A 15,979-nucleotide genomic window follows, 5' to 3' on the forward strand; every position below is an offset into this window, starting at 1 on the left:
TTCCAAGGCTGTGTCACAAACAGGTTCTTAACTTTGAAAAAATAAATGTTCTAAATTGATTGAGACCTGTCTCAGATACCTTTTGGTTTACAGAAACAAGGAGAGAGTCCAAGTTTGGTGGAAGAAGGAAGGGAGCAATTAACTAGATTTTGTAGTTTGGTGGATGCCTCGATGGAGAAAGTAAAGAGCTGTACTCTATGGGTAAGAGTGATTGCCTCATAGTCAGGCTTTCTGGAAATGGACTGTATCTTTACACTCATCAAATACTGTAGCCATAACCGAGGGCGGTTTTACCACTTCTTATTTCAGTTCCTTGTGAACTTTCATCTGCCACAGCATTTGGGATGAGTCTTCCTCCAGTCAGGGCTGCTGGTCACAGTTGTGCAGGCTGTTCACTGAACAAGGCAAAGGGGACAGTGGAGACTGAAATCTAGCTGTGCTGGGCTTGCCAAAACTCTGTGGGCTGGCACAGGGCCGTGTGCAGGCAGAGCAGGCACCGTTTTCTGACTCTCACAAAGGAGTCCTGCAGGCTGGCAGCACTGTTCCTACCACCTGCCTGAGGCTCTGCTCTTTCTCTTCTGCCTCTGCCTCTTCCCTTCACCACAGGAGGCCATGGCAGAGAATTACACTTGTCAAGTTTCCACAATATGATGCTGGCTAGAAACACTGGCCAGGCTGCCATCTTCCTCCTCCCTCTCCCTCCCCTCTGCTCCTCCCTCTCTCCCTCAGTATGTGACAAGTGTGTTTCTCCTACCAATAGCATGAAGAAAACAGACGCAGACAGTTCTCAGAAGCCTCTCGTCTCTCAGCCCAAGCCTCAAGCTAAGAGAAATGTTGTGAAAAAGAACAGCCCATAAATGGTCCCTGAGTGACAGCCACAGAGTTAAAACCACAGGAGGGCTCTGGCTGCTCCCACAGCTGCAGGACGATGAGGTTTGGCTGGGTTCCAGATCACAGGCCTGCAGTGGCCTGGGACCCGGCGTCAGTCCTACCTCCCCAAGAAGCCCAGGCCCAGGCTGGTTTCTTCCCTGCCCACTACTCGGGAGGAGCTAGGACCCTGTGGGAACTGGGAGTGTTGCCTCAAAGGCAAGCCCGCTGACTTTCTCGCTTCAGGCAGCCCCTGCTCACCCTCAGGCACCAGGCACCTGCTTGGCCGCTTTCCTAGGCCCATGGGGCATCTGCTCCTCCCATCTCAGGCCTGAGGGAGAAGCAACAGCCCAGAGTTTGACGAGGAGCAGATAATGAAACCAGCTTTGCAAAAATCATAACTGAGGGAATTATGACATGAAAGAGATCAGACCTAACTGACCGCATCTTCCTTCAAACCTCTAAACTTTCTTCATTCATGGGTATGGGCTGAACTAGTTTTGGGAAGGAATTTAGCTTATAGTTTAAACTCTGAAACAAAATTGATAATAGCCCTTTCCCGAAAAACCCCTTCTTGCCTGCGGACCAGCCTGCCTTTGTAGCATTAACAAATTATCTACAAGATTAGAAAGGTTGCAGCCTTTGGCCGCAAGAATCTGAACCTCTCCAAATTGCTCCTGGGAATGACATCACTGTTGCAAAACCTAACATCAGTGCTTGAGATATTTTGCAGACCCTGCATTCCAGTGCAGCAGATGACACCACCCAGACTGATAATCTGGCTCAACCAGTTCTGCGATCCCACCCGGGAGCAGAAGTCAGCAAGAGCAATTCACTTTGACCCCCTCTGATTTCATCTTCAACCCAACGAATGAGCACTCTCCACTCTCCCAGCCCATACTACCAAATTATCCTTAAGCGCTCTGATCCCTGAATGCTCAGGGAGATTGATTTGAGTAACAATAAAACTCCAGTCTCCTGCACAGCCGGCTCTGCATGAATTACTCTCTCTCTCTCTTTTTTTTTTTTTTGAGACCGATTCTCACTCTGTCACCCAGGCTGGAGTGCAGTGGTGCAGTCTTGGATTACTGCAACCTCTGCCTCTTGGGTTCAAGCAATTATCTGCCTCAGCCTCCCGAGTAGCTGGGATTACAGGTTCCCACCACCACGCCCGGCTACTTTTTTTTGTATTTTTAGTAGAGACAAGGTTTCACCATCTTGGCCAGGCTGGTCTTGAATTCCTGACCTCGTGATCCACCCACCTCGGCCTCCCAAAATGCTGGGATTATAGGCATGAGCCACCGCGCCCGGCCTGAGTTACTCTTTCTCTATTGCAATTCCCCTGTCTTGAGAAACCAGCTCTGTCTAGGCACCCAGCAAGGTGAACCCATCGGGTGGTTATGGTAATACCCTGGAACTCCAGGACTCTACTTGAGGAGATGTAGGGACAGCAAAACTCCATCCACCTCCATGCTCTTAGGGTCTCAGCTGGGCCCAAAGGCTAAATTGACGTAAGATCGATTAACAGGAGAAAAGCATACAACTTTATTTCATATAAGTTTTACATGGCACAGGAGCCCTGCTAAGGAAATGAAGACCCCCAAAGAAGCAGCTAGAGTCAGTTACTTATTAATATATACCGGATTGGACGAAGAGTAGTAAGTTGTGAAGAAGCAACTAAATTATGTGGAGAGGCCTAAAAGATAAGAGTTATTTGAACAAGGTCTGTGCCAAACACTCCTTGTCTCTACTTCTCAACCTCGAAGATAAGGATGTTGTGTCTTTCACACTGGAATTTCATCTCCTGCTTTTTTTTTTTTTTTTTTTTTGAGATGGAGTTTCACTGTTACTGCCTAGGCTGGAGTGCAATGGCACAATCTCGGCTCACCGCAACCTCCACTTCCTGGGTTCAAGCGATTCTTCTGCCTCAACCTCCCGAATAGCTGAGGTTACAGGCATGCACCACCACGCCCGGCTAATTTTGTATTTTTATTAGAGGTGGGGTTTCACCATGTTGGTCAGGCTGGTCTCGAACTCCTGACATCAGATGATCCACCCGCCTTGGCCTCCCAAAGTGCTGAGATTACAGGTGTGAGCCACCATGCCCAGCCCATCTTCTGCTTTTAAGAAACAGCACAGAGGTCAGAGTGATCTTGCACCCACTGTTTTCCATGTGCCTTTAACTTAAAAGTCAATATGCCAGAATGGCATGTTTGGGGTGGCATATTCTTAATTCTTTCAGAGAGCAGGGGTCCGTAGTCATCACCATCATCATCTTGTGCATGTAGGGTGCACTAATACATGCTGGGCAGATACCAAGCCCTTTCCATTCCACATTCATTCTCATAGCCACCTCCTGGGATATTATTGCCTCCATTTCACAGGTGAGAAAACTGAGACTCAGAAATACTGTAAAGCTTTCTCAGGGTCACTGAGTCCCACCAACTCCACCAACCCATCAGAATTCTGTCCTTCCCTCTCTTTAGTTAGGACCACGTGTTGTAACTGTATTACAATCTTTCTTCAAGAGAAATGGACTCTAGGAGTCTATTTCCAAGATTCACACTTGATAGGGTATTTTATAGGAAAAGAGAATGGCCAGATAGTCATTGCTAGACTAGGCACAGAATAAAAGAATGTCTGGTTAGGCCGGGTGTGGTGGCTCACGCCTGTAATCCCAGCACTTTGGGAGGCCCAGGGGGGCCAACTGCCTGAGGTCAGGAGTTTGAACCCAGCCTGGCCAACATGGTGAAACCCCTGTTTCTACTAAAAATACAAAAGTTAGCCAGGCGTGGTGGTGCACACCTGTAGTCCCAGCTACTTGGGAGGCAGAGGCAGAAGAATCACTTGAACCCAGGAGGTGGAGGTTGCAGTGATCCAAGATTGCACCACTGCACTCCAGCCTAGGTGACAGAGCAAGACTCCATCTAAAATATATATATCTGGTTAAAGGTCAACTGGGCTATTGTCTGAAAGTCTGCAAGGGGTCAGGGAGGAGGGGTAGGGGTGTGACTTATTTCCCAGAACAAGTCTTAATGCCATTAAAGTCTATCAGGAAACATCTTAGGCATTTTATCAGGAGCACTGAGTTTCTCCCCAGAAGGAAGTTGTGAATTACATCACATACAAAAAAGGGTCTGTCCCAGACCAGGCCTGGGGCAATTTTTCTTTTCAGTGCTATCATGGTGAAACATGACATTCTATTGATGACTAGACTATTCCAATTCAGTTATATTATCATAACACATGGTCATGGTGTCACAGCAAACACTTGAGGACAGAACAAGTTCAAATCACCTATATGTCTGGCTTATAACAGATATGTAATGAATGTTTTATTCTGTGAATGAGTGAACTTTCCTAAATGGATAAGGAACGAGTGAATTAGATCAACACTGCTCAAAGTGCAACTTGCCATCCAGGGCAGGTCTGTAAACTGTTACTGGACCACGGCAAGGTGAGAAAGAAAATAAACTTTTTATCTGAGGAATATGACCTCTTTTAAGTGATCAGGTCCAGAGAGGCATTAAAATGAGACAGCAGTCATGGCTCACTCCACCCCCTACGTGTAGGAGATCAGTCAGGGTGGTAGGAAAAATTATAGGGAAAGACAAACCTTCTTGGAAGGCCGGGAGATTTTGCAAAAGCTTCGGGAGAGGATTATGGCGAAGGCAGCCAAATTCTCTTATCTGGGGGCTGAGAACAAAGGGCAGATAACAGAGGAATATAAAGGAACTTATCTAGATAAATCTGTTTACTTATGTCTCCAGAAACCAACCCTTGATCATTCCTATGCAGGACTGCTTTCTACTCGGGGGTCAACAATGTTAATTACCCCAAACTGTGTTTGCTCTAAGCCTTTGTCATTAAATCTGTGCTAAATAAATGCGAGTGTCTCCGGTTTATGGGGGCTGCTGCTGCACTCTCATTGGTGGTGCTAAGCGGCAGTTCCCTAGCTGCACTGTCAGGTAATATACCTGTGCCAGCATACTTCCTTCTTCATCTGTTGCTTGGCCAGAGTCTGCAGGACACCCTCAGTGGCACCTACCACCTTGAGCTAAGTATTTATTTTGAAGCCTCCTGCTATATGGACTCTAGACTGAATGTCATCACCAAGTATCCACAAGTTAACCTAACAATGCCATGTGCTAGACAACATTATTAATACACTATAGTTTAACAATATATAGCCAATTACTAATCAACGTTATTTCTGTAACCCTGCAAGATTTCCTGAAAAACAACTTTTGCAATTGCCCCTTTTCCTGATTCATCCTATTTTCCTTAAAAGCTTTTTTCCTTGGGCTGGGCACTGTGGCTCATGCCTGTGATCCCAGCATTTTGGGAGGCCGAGATGGGTGGATCACTAGGTCAGGAGATCGAGACCATCCTAGCTAACATGGTGAAACCCCGTCTCTACTAAAAATAGAGGTATAGTGGCAGGCACCTGTAGTCCCAGCTGCTTGGGAGGCTGGGGCAGGAGAATGGCATGAGCCTGGGAGGCGGAGCTTGCAGTGAGCCGAGATCGTGCCACTGCACTCCAACCTGGGTGACTGAGACTCCATCTCATTAAAAAAAAAAAAAAAAAAAAAAGCTTTTTTCCTTAAAAACTCTCCTTTATTCTCAGGAGAACTTCTCAGTGTTTCCTGGGCTGCAGTCCTTAGCCTTGGCCCAAATGGACTATATATTTATTTTGCCTCGATTTCCTCCTTCAGGTCAACAAAAGTAAGCACAGAAATTCAGAGAATGACATATGGAAAAAGTTTTATAGCAATTGGATAATGTCTGTTGAGTCTAAATAATACAAGAGTTCAGCCGGGCATGGTGGCTCACGACTGTAATCCCAGCACTTTGAGAGGCCCAGGCAGGCGGATCACCTGAGGTCAGGAGTTCCAGACCAGTCTGGCTAACACTGTGAAACCCCGTCTCTACTAAAAATACAAAAATTAGCCGGGCATGGTGGCAGGTGCCTGTAGTCCCAGCTACTTAGGAGGCTGAGGCAGGAGAATCGCTTGAACCCAGGAGGTGGAGGTTGCAGCTAGCCGAGGTTGCACCATTGCACTCCAGCCTGGGTGACAAGAGCGAAGCTCCTTCTCAAACAGTAATAATAATAATAAAGGAGTTAAGAAGAAACTGCTTAAGCAGATAATGAGGGTATGGGAATCCTCGGTAAGGTTTTCCTTTTTAATGAAAAGTAGCCCCAAAATCATTTTCAAACAAAGAACAGCCTGTAAAATCGAGCTGCAGACATAGACAAGCAAGTGGAAAGCTTGCACGAGTGAATGCCAGCAGGAAAAAAGCTATCTGGGACCAGGCATGTCCAAAATGACAGCTCCATCTTCCCTTCTCTTTGCCAGCTGCGTGTATAGTAAGAAGCAGACAATATGGGGCCAGTCAAGTGGAAAGCTCATTTAATGGCATGGTAAGATTAGGGTGGGGTGGCCAGCCTTCACTGAGCACTGTGTAAACGTCACACCTGATCGAACCAATCTGTGGGTCCTACGTAAATCAGACACCGCCTCCTCAAGCCTGCCTATAAAATCCGATGCACTCCGCCACTGGCTTGTCTTTCCTTATGGAAGGCACTCTCTTTCACTAGGGGAAGAGCTATTCTCCTTTCTCTTTATTTTGCCTGTTAAACCTCCACTCCTAAATTCCTTGTGTGTGTGCATATCCTAAATCTTCTTGGCGCAAGATGATGAACCCTGGGTATTTACCCCAGGTGATGCTGCTTCATAATAATAATTTTAAAAATAGGTTTACATTTTAATATGCTCTTGGTTTTGGTTTTTGTTTTTGTTTGTTTGTTTTTTCATTTTTTTTCCTGCTAACTCTTTGTCCTTTTTTTTTCCCCCCCCCCTGCTTAGGATTCATTGTGCTTTTAAATCACTATGGAGCTTTTGAAAAACAGAGATAAGGCCAGGCACAGTGGCTAACGCCTGTAATCCCAGCACTTTGGGAGGCCGAGGCAGGAGGAACACCTGAGGTCAGGAGTTGGAGACCAGCCTGGCCAACATGGTAAAACCCTGTCTCTACCAAAAATACAAAATTTAGCCAGGCATGGTGGTGCAAACCTGTAATCCCAGCTACTCAGGAGGCTGAGGTAGGAGGATTGCTTGAACCTGGGAGGCAGAGGTTGCAGTGAGCCAAGATCACACCACTGCACTCCAGCCTGGGCAACAGAGCAAGACTCCGTCTCAGAGGAAAAAAAAAAGAAAAGAACTCTCTGGACTTCTTTTAGTATGGACATCTGTCATACTTTTATGACATTTTCATACGGACATCTGTCATACTAAAATTTTTCTTTCTGGGACTGGATGTTCCCTATAGGCCCTCCCAGTTTATGTAACCAAGGAGTTAGAGTGTGTAACCAAATAGGTGGGCCCATTATTGGAAGGGTGGTAGTCAGGAGGCCAGGCTGGGGGCCAGGTTGCCTGGACTGAATCCTGACTCTACCACATGCAGTGTCTAACCGTGAGTAACTTTTCTCATCTGCGAAGTGGGGATGAAAATTGTACTTTTATCTTGGGTGCTTACGAGAAGTAAATAAATTAATATATGTAAAATACATAGTGCTGGATATATCTGAGGTTATTACTATGAGCCTAAGCAAGGCTATTTATATATATGCATGTATCCATATATATGTGTGTGTGTATATATATACACATGTGTGCATGCACATACACACACACACACCCCCACCTTAGAAGCCCATGGATACAGTAAACAAACATAGTTACAGGTTCCTTGAAAAAATCTAGGCTAACTAACACACTGCCATTACACAGTGTAGGAGTATGTATATTCGTTAACATACTGATACTGAAAGCTGTTCACAATATAATAAATGAAAAAAGCAGATTGCAAATCAGATTGCAACATACGAGCCTATTTTTGTAAAACTACACACATATGTGGATAAGAAAAAGTCTGGAAGGGTAGAGACAAAAAAAGATGTAACAGTGGTTATTGAAGTGATTTTTATTATCATCTTTTTGTTTCATTGCTTCTAATCTTTTCACCAATGAATGTGCAATATTTGTGAGTTTTCTTAGGATAGACCTAGAAAAACATCAATATAAAGAATCTCTTTCCGTTATGATTTCTTTCACTTGTGCCAACCAGGCTAGATTGGCTCACTGCAACCTCTCCCTCCCAGGTTCAAGTGATTCTCCTGCCTCAGCCTCCCAGGTAGCTGGGACTACAGGCACCTGCCACCACGACTGGCTAACTTTTGTGTTTTTAGTAGAGACGGGGTTTCACAATGTTGGCCAGGCTGGTCTCCAACTCCTGACCTCAGGTGATCTGATCATCTCGGCCTCCCAAAATGCTGGGATTACAGGCGTGAGCCACCACGCCCAGAAGCCTTTAAACTTCCATCACAGAAACCTGAAATGAATAGGCAGAATCTAAAGCTCCAGGTCAGAGGCTGGAAGTTCCGAGGCCTGCAGGAAGAAGTGAGAGCCCTTGGGAGCTGAAACCTGGCCCTCAAGTCCCGACTTGCCCGAAGCCATCTGTGTATCTTGGGCAATGAGGACAGTCAGTTTCTTCATCTGTAGGATGATAGGATTGGGTTAAATCCTCCCTGAGGTCCTTTTCTTTCTTTTTTTTTTTTTTTTTTGAGACGGAGTCTCGCTCTGTCGCCCAGGCTGGAGTGCAGTGGCCGGATCTCAGCTCACTGCAAGCTCCGCCTCCTGGGTTTACGCCATTCTCCTGCCTCAGCCTCCCGAGTAGCTGGGACTACAGGTGCCCGCCACCTCGCCTGGCTAGTTTTTTGTATTTTTTTTAGTAGAGACGGGGTTTCACCGTGTTAGCCAGGATGGTCTCGATCTCCTGACCTCGTGATCCGCCCGTCTCGGCCTCCCAAAGTGCTGGGATTACAGGCTTGAGCCACCGCGCCCGGCCCTGAGGTCCTTTTCAACTCCAAAAAATGGGAGTCCAGTAAATAACAGAGAAGCAGGGGAAAATGTTCTGCCATGTTGATTTAGGTTTGGGCTCAATGAAAGGATCTACGCTAACAAGAGAGAAAAAAAATTGTATGGGTTTGCATGCAGTATCCAGAGAAGTAAGGCAAATACAGTTTGAGGCCTGGATTTATGGATTATTTCCTTCTTTCTGACTATTCCATTTGTTAAACAGAGATAGCATCAATATCTGTTTACTCAATGAATGCCTAGCAGACAACCACACAGTAAGTGGGTTCAGTTAAAAAAATATGCTCTGACGGTAAGGGTGAAAATAGTGACAGGCAAGGCTTGGATGGAAGATCTCACTTCTGGTCAGTGACGGCATGTGTGTGGCCTGGATGAGCCATGTCACCCTCCTGGACCTCATCTCTTACACTAACACCTCACAGGGTCATCCTGAGCCTCAGATGAAAGCATCATCAAATGGAAAAAAGGGAGTTTGAAGCGAGAGATCTAAGTACAAATCCTGATTCTGCCAAGCATTAGTTACGTGGGCACAGATGAGTCATTTAGCATTCCTGAACCTTAGCTTCCTTGCCTGCAAAATGAGTCAAGTAATAATAAACCACAGCATTGCTGTGATGTCATAGGAGACGGCGTACACAAAGTACTTTATAACCTCTAGAGTGCTGAGCAAATACTGGCAATCATTATAATAAGACAAGGAAAAGCACTTTGGAAAATTTTAAAGTACTAAATGAATTAATGTGCGGAGACGATGACTGTGAGGACTGATTCACTTAAGAAATGTGGTTCAGCATTACTATGGGCACAGCACCATTTGATGCTAGAGCAATCAAAGTTGGGTGAGAGAGTTACCCCAGGCTGCAGAGAGAAGCCATGAAGAGGAGGAAGAGAAAGCGGAGAGGGAGGAGATGTATTTGAGAAGTACACATGTGCAGTGATTTATCTAGGGCTGTCTGAAAACTTTTAAAAAAAATATCTTCAGTCCAACACCCCAGTAAGTCAATTCCCCAAGACAACAGATCTACGATGCAACGATGCAACGACTGCCCTTGGGTTAGCTCTGGTGACTCACTCGTAAATTGCACCCCTATCTGTTTCAATTAGTGTAAATGTTCTACAGATAGATTGGGCCGCCTTACTATGTTCTATTTAAACATGGCTATGAAGGACGTTCCACTGCATCAGCAGCTGGGCTCCAGCAAGCTGCAACCTTGCTGCTTCTCAAGCCTGTGCTGCCACAAACATACATGCTCATCCTGCAGATTCTTGGAATCGCTCCTCAGGGCCCTGCAGGCGAGCTCTTCACTCTACTTCGAGTCCTATGTAGGCCCCGAGTTCTAATCATTTCCTTCCTTTTGTCCAGAATCCATTAGAAACCGCTTGCCTGTGTAACCCCCAGCACGATCCTGCTTCTATGAATCATGCCAATTTTCTGTTCTGGTCTATTTGTTAATCCATCCCCTGAAACCCCCCCAGTTCAGTCATTCCCAGCAGGCAGACAGATGGATTAGAATCCCCACCCAGTGAAGGCAGTCGCTGCTGGAGGGTGCTGTGCAACATCCAACACTCATCACAGCAAAAAGCACGTGTGTCCCTCTCAGGGCAACAGGGAAAAACCGAAGCCTGCTTTCTTTTTCAAAGGAGTTGTTTGTGTTAAAACCAGATCACTGATGTGGTCTGTCAACATCGTTCAGACCTCTCCTCAATCAGTCCTCGCTCTCCTACCAAGATACTAAATATCCTCTCTCTCTTTTCCTAATATATTTTCTTCACAGCACCCATCATCCATCTACATTGTTCATTGCTCTTTTTTTTTTTTTTTTTTTTTTTTGAGACAGAGTCTTGCTCTGTGGCCCAGGCTGGAGTGCAGTGGCATGATCTCAGCTCACTGCAACCTCCACTTCCCGGGTTCAAGCAATTCTCCTGCCTCAGCCTCCTGAGTGGCTGGGACTACAGGCACCCGCCACCACGCCCAGCTAATTTTTTGTATTTTAGTAGAGACGGGTTTTCACCGTGTTAGCCAGGATGATCTCGATCTCCTGACCTCATGATCTGCCCACCTCGGCCTACCAGAGTGCTGGGATTACAGGCGTAAGCCACTGCACGCAGCTACATTGATCTTATCTATTTATTTTATAACTACTGTTTGCACCCCATCCCTAATTAAAGCCTTAAACTCCATGAAAGCGGGAACTTTGGCTATTGCACAGCTTGACACTAAGGCCAAGGTGCAATGATAGAAATACAAGTAAATAGGAAACAACGTGGCAAGTCCAGCTATGGAGAGATGCTCTGTTAGTCACTGAGTCCTCCACTTTCTCCGAATCAACCCTGTAAAGAACCTAAAGAACTCAGTACATTCTGAATGAATAAACAGGTGAATGGAGATGTCTTCACATACAGTAAGAGATTGAGCCTCTGTTGATCCCTTTTGTGAGATACTGAAAGGTACCTATTTGTGCTAAACAATACTAGAAATAATTCAAGTACAGCAAACATGGATTGAAAGGCAAATATATGAAAAGTGAACAAGTAAAAACCCCAGGTTCCTCTCTTCTTAGGAAGTTTACAGAAAAGAGAAGCAAAGAGTAGGAAGAGTGAGGTGGTCTGGGTCTGCCACAAATTTGTGAGCTTAGGCAGGTCAGGCAATGGTCTCAATACCTGTGTCTTCATCCATAAACAGCAGAATCCTGCCAGCTCTGAGGTGTAAAACAACGGAATGGCATAGCTGCCATTTATTGTACTAGACATGGTGAAGCCTTTACCCACATTAGCTCCTTTAATGCTCACTATATTATTTTCTCCATTTTACAGATGAGGAAACTGACACACAGAGAGGCTAGTTAACTCACACAAGGCTGCAGAGCTTGTGTAAGAGGTTAGTTAACTTATGCAAGGTGGCAGAGCTGAGATTCAAGTTCAGACAATTTTGCTTTAGAACCTGAACTTTAAATTTTTTAAAATTAATTATATCATGCACACAAAAGAATACATAAAATATATCTGGATATTTTGAAGAATAAATAATAGAAAAAAATTAATGAATACTCAAGTATCCATGTCCCAAACTTAAAAATAGAACATTACCGATACCTGTGACACACCTGTGGGACCCTGATCACCTTTCTCCCCAGAAGAAGTAATCACTTACTTGAATGATGTGTTAATGATTTCCGTACTTTTTTTTTTTTTTTTTTTTTTTGAGATGAAGTCTTGCTCTGTCACCAGGCTGGAGTGCAGTGGCACCATCTCAGCTCACTGCAACCTCCCCCTCCCCAGTTCAAGCAATTCCTCTGCCTCAGCCTCCTGAGTAGCTGGGACTACAGGTGCGTGCCACCACGCCCAGCAAATTTTTGTATTTTTAGTAGAGACGGGGTTTTACCATGTTGGCCAGGATAGTCTCGATCTCTTGACCTAGTGATCCACCCCCCTCAGCCTCCCAAAGTGCTGGGTTTACAGGCGTGAGCCACCACACTCGGCAGAAAACAAGTTTTAACCCTAATACTATTATGTTTTGCTTGCATTTGATAATCATGCTCCATATATTATTTTACTACTTGCTTTTTTCCTTCAGCATTGTCTATGTTCATTCATATTGATATGTATAGCTAAAATTTATTCTTTTTTTATTGCTGCATAATATTCCATGTGTGAATACACCATTTTTTAGCCATTCTCTATTGATGCCATTGAGTCATTTCTAGTTTTTGCTATTACCTACAATGCTACTAATAACATTTTCATATATGTCTCCCAGAAAATCTATGCCAACATATCCCTAGAGCATGACATTTCTGGGTTAAGAGTATAGGATATTCAACACTACTGAGTAATGCCAAAATTTTATACCAGTTTACACTCCCGCAAGCAGCATCTGAGTTCTTGTTGTTTCATTTCCTTATTAATGCTCAATAGTGTCATGCCTTCCTCCTTTTTTTTTTTTTTTTTTTTGAGACAGTCTTGCTCTGTTGCCCAGGATGGAGTGCAATGATGTGGTCTTAGCTCACTGCAATCTCTTCCTCCCAGGTTCAAGTGATTCTTCTGCCTCAGCCTCTGCAGTAGCTAGGACTACAGGCACATGCCACCACACTGGCTATTTTTTTTTTTTTTTTTTTGGAGACAGAGTCTTGCTCTGTAACCCAGGCTGGAGTGTAGTGGTGCAGTCTCAGCTCACTGCAACCTCTACCTCCCAGGTTCAAGCAATTCTCCTGCCTCAGCCTCTCGAGTAGCTGGGATTATAGGCATGCATGTGCCACCATGCCAGGCTAATTTTGTATTTTTAGTAGAGATGGGGTTTCACCGTGTTGGGCAGTCTCAGCCTCCCAAAGTGCTGGGATTATAGGCATGAGCCACCATGCCCAGCCAATGTCATATTTTTTAATTTTCTTTCCAATATGGTGGTTTGAAAATGATATTTTATGGGTGGGTTTTGTTTTCATTCCCCTGAGTACATATGAAATGAAGCACCTTTTCTAGTGTTTATTGGTCATGTATATTTTTTCTTCTGGGAAGTATCTGCTTTAAAACTGGGCTGTTTTTCTTATTGATTTATGGTTATTCTTTATATATTATGGATAATAGCAGAGCTTCTTGAATATAAATATATTGTTAGAAGATCCACAATATTTGAATGCTGCTATCCCAGAACTATTCTTTTGTTCATTCAGATTAGAATTAACCAACCTCCTCCTTTTTCTTCCAAGCAAATAGATATTGAGTGGTATTTCCTAGGTTTTGAGGCTCAGGAAAACCCAGTTGCCCAGACCTCCAACTCATATCTTTCAGTAGGGATTTGAGTAATCATTTAATGACAGACTATGTAGATAACTAATGAGTGCATCACTCAGAGTTCTACAGGAAATGAAATTTATTCCAGGTAGTTCGAATGAAGAGACTTGAATGAAATCACTACTTAGGTCAGGGTCAAGGGACCACATCAAGGATGCTGCTGCATCCAAAGATGAGGACCAGCAGGAAGCCATTACCCCGCATAGGGCTGAAGTCGAGGAGAGGAAGCACCACCCTAGGGCCCAGTGGAAGCCGGAATCATGGAAGAGAAGCTTCCCAGTAGAAGCTGGAGCCACGGAGGGACTCATGACTGTTGCCAAATAAGTAGCGCCAAAGCCGGAAATGTATAGGGATAAAACACCCAGCTGTTCTCCCCTCCTACCCTCTGATTTCCTGCCAGAGTGTCCTATTGGTTGAACTCAAGTGGAAGACAGGCGGGAAGAGATCCAGGTGATTCAGTCCACAGGCTTAACCTCCCAGGCCCAGAGGAGGGCAGGGAAAGGTGGAAGATGGAAATGAGGACATGGGGGCAGCAAGCAGAGAGCAGCCAGGACAGTGGGATGTGAATTACCTGAGACTTTATTATCGGAAGAATGACAGAAGGAAGCTCCTGTAGGAAGACTGCCAAGCTCTCATCATCACCATTTCCCTGCAGTATGTAACAAGGATCGTTGTCACCATCTTAAATTAGCAAGTGTAATGAACACTTAATATAATTATACATATAATTTTTAGCTGGTCAAGTTTAATTATGCCAAAATTACGTGGTAAAACTGGGACATTTTGTGTTTTTTTGTTTTGTTTTGTTTTGTGTTTTGTTTTTTGTTTTTTGTTTTCGAGACATAGTCTTGCTCTATCCCCCAGGCTGGAGTGCAGTGTGCAATCTCGGCTCACTGCAATCTCTGCCTCCCAGGTTTCAGTGATTCTCCTGCCTTGGCCTCCAGAGTAGCTGGGTTTACAGGCATCTGAAACCACACCTGGCTAACTTTTGTATTTTTAGTAGAGACAGGATTTTGCCATGTTGGTCAAGCTTGTCTCAAACTCCTGGCCAAAACTGGGACATTTTGAAAAGTAACTGTAAAGGGGAAGTATCTCTGTATATCTGTCTCTCTCTCTCTCTCTTTTTTTTTTTTTTTCTTTTGAGACAGTTTTGCTCTTGTCGCCCAGGCTGGAGTGCAATGGCACGATCTCAGCTCACTGCAACCTCTGCCTCCCAGGTTCAAGTGATTCTCCTGCCTCAGCCTCCTGAGTAGTTGGGATAACAGGTGCCCACCACTATGGCTGGCTAATTTTTTTTTTTTTATTTTTTTTTTGAGACGGAGTCTAGCTGTGTCACCAGGTTGGAGTGCAGTGGCGCAATCTTGGCTCACTGCAACCTCCACCTCCTCAGTTCAAGTGATTCTCCTGCCTCAGCCTCCCAAGTAGCCAGGACTACAGGCGCCCGCCACCATGCCTGGCTAATTTTTGTATTTTTATAGAGATGGAGTTTCACCATGTTGGCCAGGATGATCTCTATCTCTTGACCTCGTGATCCACCCTCCTCAGCCTCCCAAAATGCCAGGATTACAGGTGTGAGCCACTGCACCCAGCCCAATTTTTGTATTTTTAATAGAAATGGGGTTTCACCATGTTATCCAGGCTGGTCCTGAACTCCTGGCCTCAGGTGATCCACCTGCCTCGGCCTCCCAAAGTGCTGGGATTACAGGTGTGAGCCACCGAGCCTGGTCCACAATCATTATTGTACCAATATTTATAGAGTATCCTAGGAATTCGTATCTCTGCTTTAAGAGAGGGGCACTAAGGCTGAAAGACACACAACCCAGATTTTCTGACCCCAAAATACATCACAATTGTATGGTCTCTCCACTCCCTCATCATGGCTTTGTATCTACTATTAATATTAAGTTCCAGGTCAGGATGCATTTTAGAATCTATCAAAAAGTTAATGTAGACTTTAGGTTTAATCAATAACTTTTTATGAACTTATAGCACAAATAAGTTTTGAGCTTATCATTTCCTGTGAAAACCTGCTTGACATCTTAGCCATTGATTATGTTTCTTTGCTTTATCCGGACAGATACAGTCTCAGGAAAAGTAGGTTCCTACTATTGAGTTGTACTGATCCCACTCACCTTGTAAGCATTGCTTTCTCGCACTGGGGCCGAGCACTCACAGAGCCCCGTCCCCTCTGTCATGTCACTCTACAGATGCGCCAAAGTGAGTCCTTCCATCACATCTCATTCTGCGTAAAGGACCCCTCCTAAGTACCAAATCCTTGAAAGAAAAGAGGCGGACTCTCCTCTTCCCTGTCACTCCCTTATTCAAAGGAAATACCTGAAACCTGAGGGGTGGAAAAGTGAGATAAGAAAAAGAGAATATTGGCCAGG

At 44.8% G+C, this 15,979-nt stretch overlaps 1 protein-coding gene across 2 annotated transcripts in view; it reads right to left on the reverse strand.

The window, feature by feature from the left end:
* LOC105487724 (ras homolog family member H) overlaps positions 1–15,979 on the reverse strand; it is a 136,994-nt gene that overhangs the window by 63,567 nt on the left and 57,448 nt on the right. Inside the window, exon 4 of one of the 2 annotated variants that reach the window (XM_071093693.1) lies at positions 12,980–14,241. The exons of the other annotated variant lie outside the window; for it this stretch is intronic. The gene's annotated coding sequence lies outside the window, so the exon portion shown is untranslated. Of the gene's footprint in view, positions 1–12,979; positions 14,242–15,979 lie in introns of those variants that run through there. 2 annotated transcript variants of the gene reach the window in all.

This window comes from Macaca nemestrina, chromosome 3 (assembly GCF_043159975.1).
Source record: "Macaca nemestrina isolate mMacNem1 chromosome 3, mMacNem.hap1, whole genome shotgun sequence".
Taxonomy (NCBI): Eukaryota; Metazoa; Chordata; class Mammalia; order Primates; family Cercopithecidae; genus Macaca; species Macaca nemestrina.